Here is a 16,320-nt window from a genome sequence, read left to right on the forward strand (position 1 = left end):
CCTAAAAATAAACAAGGACTATATACCTCCTCCATCAGAAAATAAAACACGTAAATGCACTTCATTCACAACATCATTTTCCCACTTGGGGATGAGAACTACATTTAAAAACTTGGAGGAGTGAGAGATGTTATTTATCATGTAAGATTTCCTACATTCAATGTAAGAAACCCACACAGAAATGGCTTGATCACAGCAATTTTAGCACTGTGAGCAATCTCTACACAGACAAATGAAGTCCATAAACAATCACTGTGCTTTGTTAATGAATAGAGGCTCAGGGAATCTGATTCCATGGGGCACTCTAGAGAAAGAAAGCATCAAGACAACAGATAAGAAAAAAAATATAATTTCCCAGTGACACAAACCAAAGTCCTCAATGAAGACGATCATTGATAGAGACAATTTTAAAAATATATGATGCTTCCTGAAGAATTGGAGCCCCCTGAGTGACAGAAAAAATGCTGGATGTCATATACAGTTTTATAGAACACATATACTACTGCTTGCTGTCCTCTTGTCCCAGGACAGCTAAAAAGTTCATGTTAGGAGAACATGCACTAAATATTTAGCTTTTTTTAGAATGGACTTCCATTTCACTGGTGATCAAGAATTTCCTTTATAAGGGATACATCTTCTGTCACTTTGGCTAATACTTCACATAGTCAGAGAAGAGCTATAAGTTTCACTTAGAATTAATGGAAAAAATAGCAGTAGGAGGGGGGAAAATGTTACCACGAGAGCATAATGTGCAGCTTCCTGTAATAGACTGCTCTTTCAAAACCAGCAGAAGGTAGTGGATCTCTTCAGCATTCACTGGACTGCTAGACATGTAAAGATGAAGGAAGCAGACACAAAACCAATAACTGTATTCCTATAGACATACAGGAATGATACATATCCTATAAACTGGACATAAACAATGATTTTACTGCCTGGGACAGCCAGACTAATCTCCCTGACTTTTCCTTTTCTGTGTGGGCAATCCACACACTCCAGGCCTTCTAGGGACTGGACTGCTGTGATTCCACGGGTCCCATCGTCTCCTGGCAGAGACACAACCGCAAAAATGGGCTGTGAGACGGCTTGGCTCAGACCTGCTCATAGCCCGGTCCAGAGCTTACGAGCTCCCCCCGCTCTGCTAACAGGTTAGAGGGCATGGGGGATGCACACGGAAAACAGGATTAGGGAATTTAAAACAAAAAAGAGAGAGAAGCGTGCAGGGCATCTGTCCAGGGCTGCGTTTGCCTGTCGTGCAGATTCAGGGAGCCCCTCGGCGCTCTGTTCGCACTCCAGATCCATGGTTTTTCCAGCACAGGAGGTCCCAGCGGGGCAGCCGCGGGCCAGCGCTGCTCCCCAGCGCCGGCAGCCCGCCTGCGCTCAGCCCCGGCCACAGCCCGCTGCCGGACCGGGCACGCCTTTCCCGGGCAGAACTGCAGTAAGGATACACAGAGAGCCTTGTGATCACAGATCTATAGACATTCTATTAATATATCTACAGAGCTGTAGATATATTAATATCAGATATATATATTAATAGATATATTAATATATACAGAACTATATGCGATCTATGAATATATCTACCGCAATATATATATTTATTAAATATACACTACCCTTTACAAGTAAATATTTACACTTGTTCCACTTTACACACACAATACATTTGCACTTTTTTTTGGTTGTAAATATCAGCACATGGGACAAACAACACAGCAATTAATGCATGAGGGTAGTGCTAGGTGTGATGAAGGAACACTGATAATTCAAATAATTCTCATATCTATAAGAAATTAAGGTTCCTATGTGATAAAGATGGTGCTTTACATCCCCATTTCATTTTCACAGCTGAATTCCATATCAACAAGGAACATCTTGCTCTGTAAATGCATGCTCTCTCCCTCTTCCCTCCCTTCTCCTAAGATTTTGTGATTATTTTTATGCCCAGCTTTCCATAACATACAGACTGGCCTCTTATACACACCAAGAAAGTCATAATTAAAGCTTGACTCTCCTTTTAGCTAGGGGTTTGTGTTCCGGAGTCACATTTTCCTCTGTAAAACCCTTGTGAGAATTTTAAAGCACTCCTAAAACTCTTCCCAAAAACAATTGTAAGAGTTCTGCTGGGAGCAGCAAAAGCACACTGGAAATGCCTCCTGCCTTTGGGGTCCGTAGGCACTCTCCAGAAAAATCCCATTAAGGATCATAAGTGGATGTGACACTGCTGCATTGGAGTGAGTATATGGACACTGGTGTTACTGGTAGATTAACACCAGCTTAACGCTGTATTTCATATTGACCCTGACAACATTTACAGAGATTGCCATCTTGCTCAGGCCATGGGGCAAAGTGTTTTGCCTTCTGCCCTTCCCCAGATCACCTCCATCCTACTGTGCAGAATCCTACCATTTTCCAAAGATATGACCTAAAGTTAGGACTCACTTTCATTATTTTGAATATAATCATTTTATGTTCTCCCCAAACAGGATTAACCAGATATTTGCCATGTCGTGGCTGGGCTCCAGTGCCTCTGACACAAAACTGCATCCCCACCAGCTCTGCCAAAGGACATAGTCTGCCAGGATTTTCCCTGAGCCTCCAGAAAGATCTCACACCAGATCTTAAGGATGACTCAGCACACAATCCTTACCTCTCCTACATCCCCTCACAGAAGGGAAACTAATCCAGAGGCCTAAAATTACAAAGACAAAACACTCAGAAACCATGCAGTCACACAGCATCATGGAAAAACCAGACACTTGGCAAAAATGGAAGAGCTGAAAGAGAAGGAGCAGTGCAAGGAGGTAGCCAAGTCACAGTGTGGGAAAGATAAGCTGCTTCAGGAATAAGACAGTGTTCTCTGTGAGCAGGCAGAGCAAATTGTACTTTCTGTCTGATTTAATTAGGGCAAAGGACAACTTCAGGGATACCTCAGATTTGTTTATTTAATTAGGAGATTAAATGACAAAGCAGTATATGGACAACTGCTTTGATATCCTATCCTAGTAATTTGGAGGTTCCTACATCACAAATTGCATTAAAACAAGGACATGTAACATGGTGTGTGACATTTAAAAATAAACACATTGGGGTTAGACCACTGTTACTATGTATGCACTTCCTAATGCACTTATTAATTTTGACTGTATTCAAATATCTGGACCAGAACATCTGATGTTTTAAGTTTATCCAAATAAGTAAAAAAATGTCTTGGCTTATATATTGCCCAAATACAGTGAAAGAATTTTCTGAGTCAAGCTAAATATGCTGGTATACATTGTATCCTCACAAGGAACATGAGTCAACAGAAAAACTAGCTTTATTGCTTTATTAAGTAAAATAATCTCCTAGTATTTTCTTAGCTGTTTAGGCACATTGGGTTCTGTAATACAAAGCAAAAGTATTTTAAACTCTGAATGCTGCCACTGTTACAGTAACAAACCAAAACCAACTTATCTAAAGCAGGATTTGGGATTTTGCTATTAAAGGGCTGGAGCCTAGTCACACTAGAAACATAATGGCCAGCCACAGTTCAGTAAGACAATATCCTAATCCCTTGGACTTTCTTCAGTTAATTTTGGAAATCACTCTGCCATTCATAATGCAGCACTTTGCCTTCAAGTATCCATTTTCTGCTACAGCCAGCAGTATTTAATACTTTTTGACACTCCATCACTCTAGCATCTGTTTTATTTTGGTTTTGATATACTGCCTGTGGAAAAGAAAAGAAAAGAAAAGAAAAGAAAAGAAAAGAAAAGAAAAGAAAAGAAAAGAAAAGAAAAGAAAAGAAAAGAAAAGAAATGCTGAACAATGACAGACTTTGCACTCATGTGAAGGCAGCTCCACCAGCATGGAAATAGATGGCCCAGCAGATGTGAAATCAAGGGAGGCTTTCCGGTGTTTGCTGAATCATTTCTTCCTTTGTTATCGCTACAGGGCTTCCTGTCAGCAAGTCAATAGTGCATTCAGAACACAGCTAAAAGGCCAGATCCTATTCACTGAGGAGCCCCAATTAGCCATATGATGTCAAGGGACATTTTTGCATCTAACACAGTAACATTATATCAAAATAATGGTTATCTACGTCCAAAGTTGGAGGAGGGAAAGCAACCTGGAGCACACCCATGCACCGCTACTGGGGCCTATAACAGATTTTTACAGTGTGCATGTCAAGATTTGTTTTGTTCTCTCATTCTTCTCGATCAGATAAGCATTATTCAGCAGGATTTTCTTGGTTTCATTTTAAAGGAACAGAACACAAGTTACATGCAAGCCCTTTAACAGAATAAATACACAAGGTTTACTGAGAATACGATGGACTGAATTTACAAGTGTAACAGCCGCCCTCTCTTTGGGGTCATTGGATGAGCACCTCCATATAACCAAGGCTGAACACCTGTTCTGACCTGTTCTGTGTAAACTCCTTAACTGACCCCCAGTACCATAGGCAGAAAAAGAGATGGGGAGATGCTCTGGCTTAAGGGTTATAGAAAAATTTAGGCAGGACATTACATAGAGTTTTCACTGGCAGCTGAACTTTTTGGCAAAAAAACTCAACTGTTGAGGGCTACCTAACTCAAGCAGCCACCTCTGCTCCTTACCTGGGCACTGGTCCCTACCCCAGGGCAGCCAGAAGCTTATGACCACAGAGGTCTGACAACTGCACCCAACGCTGTCCAGGGAGCAGCCTGATCCCCATAAGAGACCAAAGAAAAAGTGCAGATTTGTAACTGAGTGTTCAACTCCTACTGCTCTTAGAATGACTCTTGGAGAGAGCTTACTCTCCATGAGAAAAAGAAACCAGCTCTCAAGACAACAAACCTGTCTATAAAAAGTCAGCAATGAAAAGGGAGTAATGCTGGTTTTGCAAATGTCTATAGACAAAGCTCAAACTCTACAAAGAGTGTGTCCATGTAATTCATCCTTGCAGCTCTGTTCCAAAAGAAGGTAACTGAAACAAGGACTGTACAGCTTCTTTTTTTAGTATTAAGATTATATTTGATAACTCAACTATAACTGTATTTTAACAGATATCAAGTTTTGCTTGAATTAAGCTAATTTCCCTAAACTTCTATGTTGTAATGAACTAGATACTCTATAGAAATATTAACAACTGTCTACGTCACACTTTCACTACTTTCATGGAGATTTCAAATAAAAAGGACAAAACAACTCAAGAATCCAGGAAGTATTATCTCACAGGTAGCAGAATTCAATAATATTCAGTTAGGTTAAAAACAATGCCACCCTTGAAAATAGGTCAATAATTCCATGTGAAATGCTCTGTTTTACATCAGGGAGAAATAGAGTTTCTCAGGTAATTTTTACTCCTCTTAACTTAGAGGTTACTATAAACATCACAGCTTAAAGTTTCATTGTATACAGCTCCAGACAGTCCAATGTTGGCTTTTAAAGATGACAGAATGTGACAAGTACGCAAAGCACACAGACAGCTTGAGCAATGCAAGCTACTAAAAAACCCTGAACTTTACAATAAAAGCCTACACTACTATATCAAATCCCTATAGGAATCTAAATTAAAAGTACTAATCAGAGTTTTATTACTTGCCACACAAGCCACATACTGATTAAATAACACAAGAGATAGCTCACTAAATAGCACAAGAGTTTTTTTCTTTTTTTACCCTGAATACAAATTCTTTCCCTAGACAATCTTAACACTTCCCTTTCCTTGTTCATTTTTCTAACATGCTCAGTTTTTGTAAGCCACTTCACTCATTTTTGTGAGGCTTTGAGAGAAAACACCCACCTTGATCAGTGATGAGCAAGAAGCCCACATAGCAGCACAGCATGGAAGACTACCAGTAACACAATAACTGTAAGCACTACTGCCTTTTCTTTCTGTAAAAGACTTACAGACTAACATATTTTTCAATACTGCCACAGCATGCTTTCCTCTGTCCCTGACCTAATTACACCTTACAAGTAGAAATAGACAAGTTATATCTTTTATTAACAGGAGCATATCAAAAACACTTAGCTGCAAAACACCAGAATTGAGATTTTGATTTTTGGAGAAACAGAAAAGATACAAACAAACAAATCTATCTAACCTCCTTACATGTGATAATAAAAACATTTTTTAATAGCTTACCCTTTCAAACACATACACCACCCTATCTCAATAAACTACCTTAAGTAGGTTTCTGTCACCTGCATCTTATTCTCATCAAGAAAATTAAGTTACCTATTTAGGGTGGGTTTTTGCACACTACCACTTAGAAGACAAGCCAAGCTAAGCCACAAGGTAGTTAATGTACTTAATCTACTGTTTTGTTCCCTCTATAATAAATGCAATTAAGCTGTAAAGTGATAAGTATATATTTTGATTACAATGAAAAAAGAGTTGCTATTTTAATTATTGTTACATTCTAATTTAAATATGCTAATAGTTTAAAATGTTTCCATTTTAAAGAATTTTTAAAGCATTGATACCTCTATTATGAGCTCTTTTTGGTGTTACAGAATTTGTAATTGGCTTAACTAGTTTACAATCCAATATAAATGCACAAATTCAAGAAAACAGGGGGAACTAAAATGGAAAAACAACTTAATTTTGCTCTTTCTCTCTTCCAGTGATTGCAACTTCTTGGCAGGAAAAGCTGAACCTTGTGTCAAGCCAGAGTCCAAGAATCATTGCTTAGGGTCTGCCACACTAAGGTCAAGAAGCATTTAATATGCAGAGTTATAAACCAGTACACCAAAAGATGCTTACTTGTGGCTCAGCAAGTACTTTTCAAGGCTGGGGTAAATAATCAGGATGGAATTATTTTTTCTGATTTAAGTCTGCCCATGCTAATCAGTCAAGGAGGTGTCTGACTGATATCACTAAAGTAATTCAAGTACCTCAGGTGTTTTCAGAGAAGCAGTTGTTGTTAGCAACTTATGCTTCTGAGGCAAGAAAAGTGCTGCATCTCCTCTGGGTGTCAAGGTAGTGAGTTAAGTGGACTTTTTTCCTTGGTTTTCTTCTAAGTAGCAGCAAGCATTTGTCTTCCATAAATACTGCTGTGCACATTAATTATGTAGAAAGAAAATAAATGTTTTTTTCTCATGGGCACTTAGGCAGAGTGTGAGCTCCTCTCTTGTTTCTTGTGCCTATGGGAGCTCTGACTCACTTTCACTTATTCTACCTTCTACTGAGGAAGCCTTTGTACTATTGTAATAGACTGGATGAAGAAAGATGTAGCTCAAGATGTACTCAAAAAGACAGGGGAAAAAGGCTGCCATATTAAAGCTTTTAAATACAGGCATTAAAGCTTTCAAATACAAAAGTAGTTCTGGAAAATCTTTTCTGCGTTTTTTTTTTTTTTTCTTTTTTGTGTAAACTTTATTTATAGTTATGTGGCTGTGTTGCAATTTTTCTGGTGTCTATCTCTCTAGAGCCAGGGTACTACAGCTCCTCTGTCTGAATCAACCAGAGCACTCTCCCCAGTTTCCCATACTTCATCATAAATACTGCTGTGTTCTAGGCTAAATCCCACTCCTTGTACAGTGGTCTAAATTTGCTAGTATTCGGCATTAATTTTCATACCTATTCTAGGAGAGGCTTTTCAGGAAAGTGCTCAGGTTTTGCAGGTAAGCCTTTTTAGGGAACTGCCCAACAAGAGAATAGGAAAAAGGATAGACACCTAACAGAAACAGCATGATCATCCTGTAGCGTGTTCTTTACATCTTAGGTGTAGCTTTTGTTTAAGGCTTTTGTTAAAACAACACCACTTTTATACTTAAAGCAGTATTTGCTCCATACCTTAATTTTGTCAGGCATTTTGCTCAGGAGGAAGAAGTCTTCATTACGTTCCTTAGAAATGGACAGATTAAATCTATCTCTTTTTTTCCCCATGTAATTAAATTATATGCCTCCTTGGAAAAACTGATATAGTATTTCTCTTTTCCACAAAACCTACCATTAACAGTATAGTTTAAAGTGAAGTAAGGACTTTTAACCTGGAAATATAAGGTGTTATTTATGGTTTTGACAGTCATGTTTTTGGAGAGGAAGTCCATTACTACTAATGATGCCTAAAAAAACATGCACCACTCTTTCAAGATAACAGAATTTAGCCATGTTAATAATAACTGCAAAATGCATGCAAGCTATTTTTTTTCCTTTACTTGGTGAAGTAAAGCTTACATAGAAAAGGTCTGTGGACAGAAATGATGCATAATTAGTGATCTAAATATCATGATTTTTTTAACAGGTTTGGTTTGTTTGTATTTAACTACAGTCTAATTAGTGTTAACATGCTTTCTGAAGTTTTCTTCTGTAGCATTTTCTTCTTTCCACTTTTCTCCAGGTCTTCCTCAAATCTCAAAGCTCATATGTTGTGTAGGTATTAGAGAAAGAATAATATGTAATAAGTCACAGCAGATGAAAACTCAATACTAATTTCTTGGTAGGTAATTCTGTGTGAAGGATGCCACTGGAAACTTACCAAAATTTTAAGGACTACATCTAACTTGTGATAAAGAAACTGTGCACAATAGCATTTATTGTACCTTCCCTATTAGAGGAACAGTTGTTTCTTGTTTTATTCTCACTAGTAACAGAAGCATGAAATTTAGCTTTGCCCATGACTGAATCCTTGTGTTCCAAGTCTAGCCAATCTTTTTTCAAATAGATTTGAAGAGAAATCCCAGGGAATTGTCAACATCAGTTACAGTCTTGCAGTCTCATCCTATAATTGGATGCCACTTTGTTCCTTTCTGTAAAACTTCAGGGGATTGCTCAGTTCCACCAACTCAGGCAGACAATTTGATGCTAGATTTGAGAACAATTACTGTACTGAATTATTAGGACAAAATTTTTGCAATAAATGCTTCTTTTATATGTTGTGGTTTGTGGTTTTTTTCAGAGAGAATTCTAGTATAAGAATAGCATGCTGAGTTAGGATGTATCATACTTTTTTCTCTTTCAAAAGTTGATTCCACTATGAATGTAGGAATCAGGCGTATAGTAATTATCACCTACAGTTACTCAGCATGCTTAGAAGATGAAAATGCCATATATCACCTTTTTTACTAGTTCCTGAACATGTAACTGTTAACTTAATTATTTTGGGAGCATTTCTGGATAGGAGCATAGGCTTGTTTCTTTTTTTTTGTTGCCTGCCATAGCATCTGTTACTAAAGAGTCTTCTTTTATTTCAATTATTGTTGTCAGTTTTCTAGCATCAACTACTACTTGTTGGGTATTGAATATAGAGAGAACTGGAGTATTCATCTTTTTTTGTACTTAGATCATCATTTGCCACACTTTGAAGTGAACCCACCAGGCAGAAATTACTAGTGCCAGGGTTTCCTGTATTAGAATTAGTGTTTTAATTACAGGATTGTCAGACCTATTAAGCAAATACAGGTGGTATAGCTGGCAGACTTTATGCTTATGGTTATAATGCACTTTATTCATGTATAGCCTTGGCCTAGTTACATTGTATTACCAATACGCCCTACCTGATGCTAAATCAGGGGGTACAGAACTGTATAAAGAAGTCTGAAATTTCACCAGTGCTTAAAACTAGGAGCTTTGAGAGGCAAAAATTAAGACTGGAGTCCCATCTCTGTGTGTTTTGTAAGAGGCAGTCATTTTCCTAGATTTTAGGTAGCTTGTGACTGAACCATATTTACTCGGAATGCAAAAAAAATTTTAAAAGAGAAAACTGAGTCATTAAATTGAGAAAAAGAATGAGCTTATAAAGGCACTAATAAACTGCTAGGTTCCCATTTCATATCTACTTATACTTTGTGTCAGTTCTCCGTAAATTACTAGGAGGAGGTAGTGCAGGGTATCTCTAGAAAAGGTGATTCACCACTTGCATTTATTTCAGCAGTGCTCTGTATGAACGTGGTGATTGATGGGCAAAAGCTGAGTTCACAAGTTCTGGTCCTCAGTATGCAAGGCACACTGGGGGCAAGTACCTAAACGGAATAAAAATCAGCAAAAACTATAGCTGAAGTGCAAATCATATGCTAATAATCTGGTTTTGGTTTTGATGTGGTATATATAATTAGCATAGCATAGCAGCATGCAAGTAAAGGGAATCTTTTATTAATATACATTGTTAGCAGAATAGTGAAGGGCTTTCCGTTTGTCTTTTTAAAATCACTTCCACCGGTGGGAAATGGTAGAGGGAGATAAAAAGACTGGCTAATGAACCAGCCCGTCTTTTCAGGTGGGTTGTTAAGGCCATGCTGTTGGGGAGGACGCACTGATTTTTAGGAGAGCCGGGAGTGGAGGCAGCTCAGCAGCTGGGGGCGAGTAGGGAGTCGCTTTCTTCCAGATTTGTGCTGCAAAGCGCTCGGAGCCAGAGCCGCGGGGAGCTGCTGGCTCCTGACTGCGGCCACACTGCCCTCAGTGGTACGGGTGAAAGGACGTATGTGAGCAGGGAAACGAGGAATGCCGAGGGCAGCGAAGGGGACCGTATTTCCCTCAAAAATAAAAATTAAAAAAAAAAAAAAAATAAGAGAGAGAGAGAAAAGAGAGAGACGCGGAGACGGCCCAGGCTGCCTGAGGGAAGGCGCTTTCCCCTCCCGCCCCGCCAGGTGGCGCCATTGCGGCGCGGGAGCGGCGCGGCCGCCGGGCCCTGAGGGCTGCAGGCCGGGGTGCTTGCCTGCGGGGTGTTTTATCCCTGCGGGGAAGGCACGGGAAATGCCGGGGCTCCGGGGCTCTGCAGCCGGCTGGAAGCACCGGCCTGAACAATAATGGCACCGCCCGACACGTGCCGCTGTTGGGGGAGCAAAGAGCTGAGCTCGCTGTCGGGGGCAGCAGGTCGGCCTCCACGGGGAGCCGGGACTGCCTTGTAGGCTTTTGGGGCAGCAAGGGGAGGAAAAAGCCTTCAGGACTGGAAGTGCAGGGCGAAAACACCAAAACATCTTTCGCCACCATGTCTTCCCCTTTTAGAGCTGCCCTCAGCGTTACTCAGCTGTCGGTCTGCCGTTGGATGAGCGAGGCCAGGGCTCGAGTCGAGGTGTCTGGTCCTCATGGCTCATGACACTTTGATCAAGCTCCATGGAACTGTTTCTCCTTCATGAGGCTTTTGAACCAAAATTTGTGTCACACTACTTTACCAACCAAAGTTGAGAAGAGACTACAGGCTGTGTCCCCAAAAAGTCAGGAGTTAGTCGGGCATTTTCAGGCATTTAACCCGTGAAGTGCGACTGTGCAAATTTCCCTTTGGGGAATGCAGTTGTAAAGCATTCGGTGAACACCGCTAGCATGCCAGGAAAACTGCAGCTCAGGGAAAGCTTTCATCAGAAGCAACTTTCTCGGTATCTCCTATTTGAAGGACACAAGAAAAAAATCTTAGTATACCTTCTTATGTGGATTTTAACACAGTTAAACCAAGACAAGGTTGCATTTGAAAACTTTTTTTAAACTTGGGAAAAAGTTAATACATTAAGCTTTTTTAGTTTTTTATGCTGTTTGTCTGCTACATGCATCTGACTTATCCCTGTACCATCCTTACAGTGATTTTATACTGGACATTCAAGAGACTGACATTTTTGCAGATTTCAGGTTAGTTTCTTCTCAATTTAATTATACTTGAATAGATAGATATGAAGCTCAATACTCAGTTTGGTCAAGGTTTGCTGGCCAGTACACACCATGTTTCAGATTGTGTAAGAGGCTTTAATTATATAATCTTGTTCTGTGAATTTTGCAAGGTAAGCATAAGACTGAGAAGTCTCACCTGGCTCATAACAGCAGCTGAGCTCTAGTCTGGAGAGATAATCTTTACTATTTACATTTTGTTCTGGGAGGATTTTGGGGAGGCATATTTTTAAAGCACTGTCGTTAACATCACTTTGCTGAACTGGAAAGTGCCATGAACACATCCAAAGCGTGTCTCTGCGCTGTGCCTTGCTGTGCTTCTGAATGCCTCTTTTAGTATCTTTTGAGTTATTTGGAATTCATGGGAGCAATTTTTTGACTAATGCACTCACATCAAGAGCAGATCTGATGATAATCAAATGCTCTTGGATGTTCATGTTCTTGTAGTGGTACTATTACCTAGGCAAAACAAAAACAGTCTTTCAATTAAGACACAGTATAGCAGTGTTAATTTCTTAAGGCTTGCCCTTAAAGGCAGTGACCACTGTAAAACACATCAGACTGGGGAGGATGATTTCTGCCAGACAAGATGATTTTCTCTAAGAATAAACAATTCAGATCTTACAGCCACAAAGTCTTAAGAAAGCCAGTAAAGAGCTTTTGAATACCTCATCCCATAACTTCTGACCAATGTAAGATCTACCTGTTATTGCTTGGTAAATAAAAAAATAATATTTTATTACATTAAGAGTATTATAAGTGCATATAAAGTTTCTTAGTGTTTCCATCATTCTAGCATTAATTTTTTGCCTATATATCGTAGTTCTATATGGAATTTAAAGGCTATATAGGCCACATACCTCTCATTATCTTGCATTTTGGCTATAAAAGTCTTTAGGAGGTCTAAGTTAGAAGCCTGAAAGTTGAAGGTGGGGTATCATAGGTACATAGGGATATCAAGCATGGCAATGCAATACCTTGTTAGTTAAGGCATTTGCTTAAAAAGGCTAGGTGGATTACAGGTTGTCCTGTAGCAAAGCTAAAGCAAACAGAGTTTGGACTGTACTGAGAAGTCCATACCAGTGTTCCTACAGAGGCAATAATGAACATTTTACTCTCTATCCCCAGCAATTCCATTAGTTCTGGCACCAGCAACCACTGTGACAGTGTGCTGTTCCAAATATTATTTTATGCATCCTTGGGTTTAATGCTCAGAAGCAGGTGGTTGTCAGGGTTAACCAGGTGGGTGATTTCTGTACAGTTTCTGATCAGGCAACACAGTCTTTAGGAGACTGTAGCTTCAAAAGTGTTAAAATTAAGTATAATCAGGTGCTGAGCATTTCCCTCCCTGGATGGAGTTTACAAATAATTTTTTGTTTGTTACTGTCTTGTGCTGGTTATAGGCCAAGAAATAACAGAGTGTGTCTGTGGACTCTTGAATCTTTTGGATAGGTGTAGGATTAAGAGGTATTATTAACCACTAGACTTTAGTGGACAAAGGATTCTGCCCACACAGGGGGTGTATTTCTTCCTGCCAAGCTCCATGTGTGCCATGCTGTCATCTGCTACACTGCAGATTCAGCTTACTCTCTTCTGCCTTTGCTTTCAAAAGAGGGAAATATGGTTGACCTTCATACCCTGTGATTTTATTGCTTTTTAATATCTTCTGTGCAGTTTTATTTATTAAATGTTTATATTTTCTATGTGAGCCTACACAGATAAGTCTCATTCTTGGAGGAGGAAGAAATGGATTTGTCATCATTCTTTTACTCGGTTCTGACCAATAATTCTTCCAGATGGTCTAACTAATGGCTTACCTAAACTAGTGAACATGTGCTCATGCCTAGCTTGAAGCATGCAGATAGTGTTGCCTAATAGCATTCAAGAAGGACAATGTTTCCTCGTGTAGAATTTGAACATTACACTCAAGAGATGACTTTTAAAACCTTGTTTTATCCTAACCGTAACCATCCTAACCTATAACTGAACAGAGTAATTTTTTTCTAGGGCATCTGGAAAGTGTTGTATTGTGTTTTTTATGTTGTATGCTGATTTGGTTTGTTCCTTGCTCCCCTTTCTGTTGTGGTGGTTCTGCCCTGGTTCTCTCTCTCCTTGATCGCCCCGTCCGTCACCTCTCTCCTCCCTGTTACCCCTAGCAACGAGAGAAAACTAATGGTTCACAGAAAAAGCTAACTGCCAGCTCAGGAACATATACTATTATAAAATAGAGTTAATAGTGTAAATAGAAAATATTGTCATTACAGTATCTATTTTCAGTAAACACATTGAAATGGAAACACACAAGTATACAGAAAGCAGAGTTATGTAAGTTTCTCCTGCAACAGTCGTAAGTAGCTAACGATTTTTTTTCCTGCCAGGGTTTTCCTGACCACCCCGGGGTAAGGTGGTGGCTATTTAAAATTCCTTGGACTTTTGTGCTGGCCTGCACCTTGTGTGTGTATGTGCAATTATCTCTGTTCTGCTTGTTCCAATTTAACATTTCCAGTGCAAAGCTTTCATTAACTGAGCTGTTCTTTTCTGAGTCATGAGTATGTTTTTAGAAAGAAAACAGACTTTCTGTATAGTTTGTGTCAGCATGGACTTACGGTTTCTCTCCTGTTGCGGTATAAATTGTTAATGAGCTGAGCCTCACTGTCCAAGATCTACCAGAAGAAAGTGTAAGGAAATAATTTACTTCTCTATCTGGAGTTACTCTTTATTGAAATGCAAAGGATGATACAAGGATTCCATTTCTTTAGACCAAAAAAAAGTGTCAATGATATGACTGCAATGAGGCCATAACTTGACAGAGAAGAAGATCTGAAGCTGGGAAAGTCATGCTTAGCAGCTGAATGTGATGAAAGAACTGTCAGTGTGATATGGAGGCATATTTCAGCTCTGTGGAATATCTTCCTTGAAAGTGTTTTATTAGTAGTCGATTAGGCATTGAAGATGTTTTGGTTTAATCAATGTAAAATAAACCTTGGCTACTCCTTCATTTCTGGGCTTCTACGGACTGAGGCTTTGGTAGCTAGCATGGTACAGGTGCATGTGGTGAGTCTGGACCAGCCACTGCAGAAAAATGTGTCCAGTTCCATATATACTGGTGGCAAAGGCCTGTGCCTAGGAGATCTCCCTACTGATTTTATTGCCTTTGCTGTGGTATCACATAATCTTACTTTTGATAGAAAAAGTGATCTGAAGCATTGGCTAAAATTTTGATTTAAAGTCTTTGCAGATTTTTAATACAATGGATCTGATTAAAATGTGACTAAATCTAAATTGTTGAGCTCAAATCAAGGTAAAAAAGCTTGAACCAAAATTGCTCATTTTCCTATGTTATTTGTTAGAGACAGTAAGGAGACATTATGGAAATCACTTTTAGTGTATTATGCTCAGTTTTGTCATGCCGATTTAGCAGAGAGGGAGAAATAACTCTGCTTTTGCAGCCTTATTGTTGCAAGTTGGAAATTTGAGTTGTATGGCAGGAGAGAAAAAGTAACAGTATGCAAAGGAATGGCCCAAATTGCTGGTTAAGGTCTGCCCTCATTGCTGTTAGCCTGTATGTAAAAAGCCAGCCGGTAAACACTTTTTTTTTAAGTAAAATTGTTCTCAGTTGATCATCTCAAATGTTCTTACTTCAGGTTTTTGACCCTACATTTGCTTGTTTCTCTACAAGCAGCACTCCAAATAAGCAGTCTTCTGCTGTTTATAATGTCTGAAATTTATTAACTAATCATCCTTGAATTTTCCTTGAAATATCTAAGTATTTTTTAGAAAGTTTTAAGTTTTTTACTGAATTCATTAAGAATTCTTTAGATAGAATTCTTCAAGGCAATTTCAGTATAAAAACATATGTTTTTATAAACATATCTACTGAAATTTTTTTTTCCTAATTTCAGCTTCCATTAAACAAAAGTGGATATGTTTGTAGTCGGAATTTACTATAAAACATTTCTTATGTCTTCTGTGGAATTTGCAAGCTAAAATCATGTGAGTTTTCTGTCCTTGTACTTCTGCTGTTACATTAAAATGATGCAAGCATGCTGTAATTGCTAGTGTAAAACCATTGTCTGACCTTTATTTTAAAAGAATTGTCTTGTTAGGAGCAGAACTAAATGTAACTATGCAGCTGTAGGAAACAATGGTTGTTCTACCTTGTAATTGTACACTACAATCAATAAACAGGATGCCACAGAGTTCAAGCTTCAGGATTAGAACCCTACACAGAATAGGAAAACATTAGTAAATGCTGTCTGGCTATGCTTATTAGAAATGCCACAGTTGGTGTGGCTTGTACTGCCAGCACACTTTAGCATCAGGTTATCCAAACCTCCTATGGGCAAGTCTGAGAAATGTTACTTCAAGGTAATTTCCAAGACTTTGTTCTCCTTTCCTGATTAAAGCAGTTTGCTTTCAAATCAACAGAGATTTATAGAGTGTGCCTCCAAGAGAAGTAGCTGGCCTGTAAATTAAACCAATTGCTTTTTTCAATGCAGTTGTTTTGAGGTTGTTTCTGTGGTGTTGTGCTGATTCAGTCTGACACCATCATGCTTGCATAAAGTGCAAGAGTTAGTCAACCTTGACCAGAAAGAACTGCATAGTAAACTAACTTGAGCTCCAAACTGTCAGGCTATCATGAGTAACATGTGGTTACAAATGATTCAAAAGTTCTCTTTCAACCTCTGACATTTTTAAAACTCGAAAAGGAGCTCCTTATGTGAACATATATCTGTAACAAACTTAGG

This window comes from Onychostruthus taczanowskii, unplaced genomic scaffold, assembly GCF_017590055.1.
Source record: "Onychostruthus taczanowskii isolate IOZ18803 unplaced genomic scaffold, ASM1759005v1 scaffold8, whole genome shotgun sequence".
Classification (NCBI taxonomy): Eukaryota; Metazoa; Chordata; class Aves; order Passeriformes; family Passeridae; genus Onychostruthus; species Onychostruthus taczanowskii.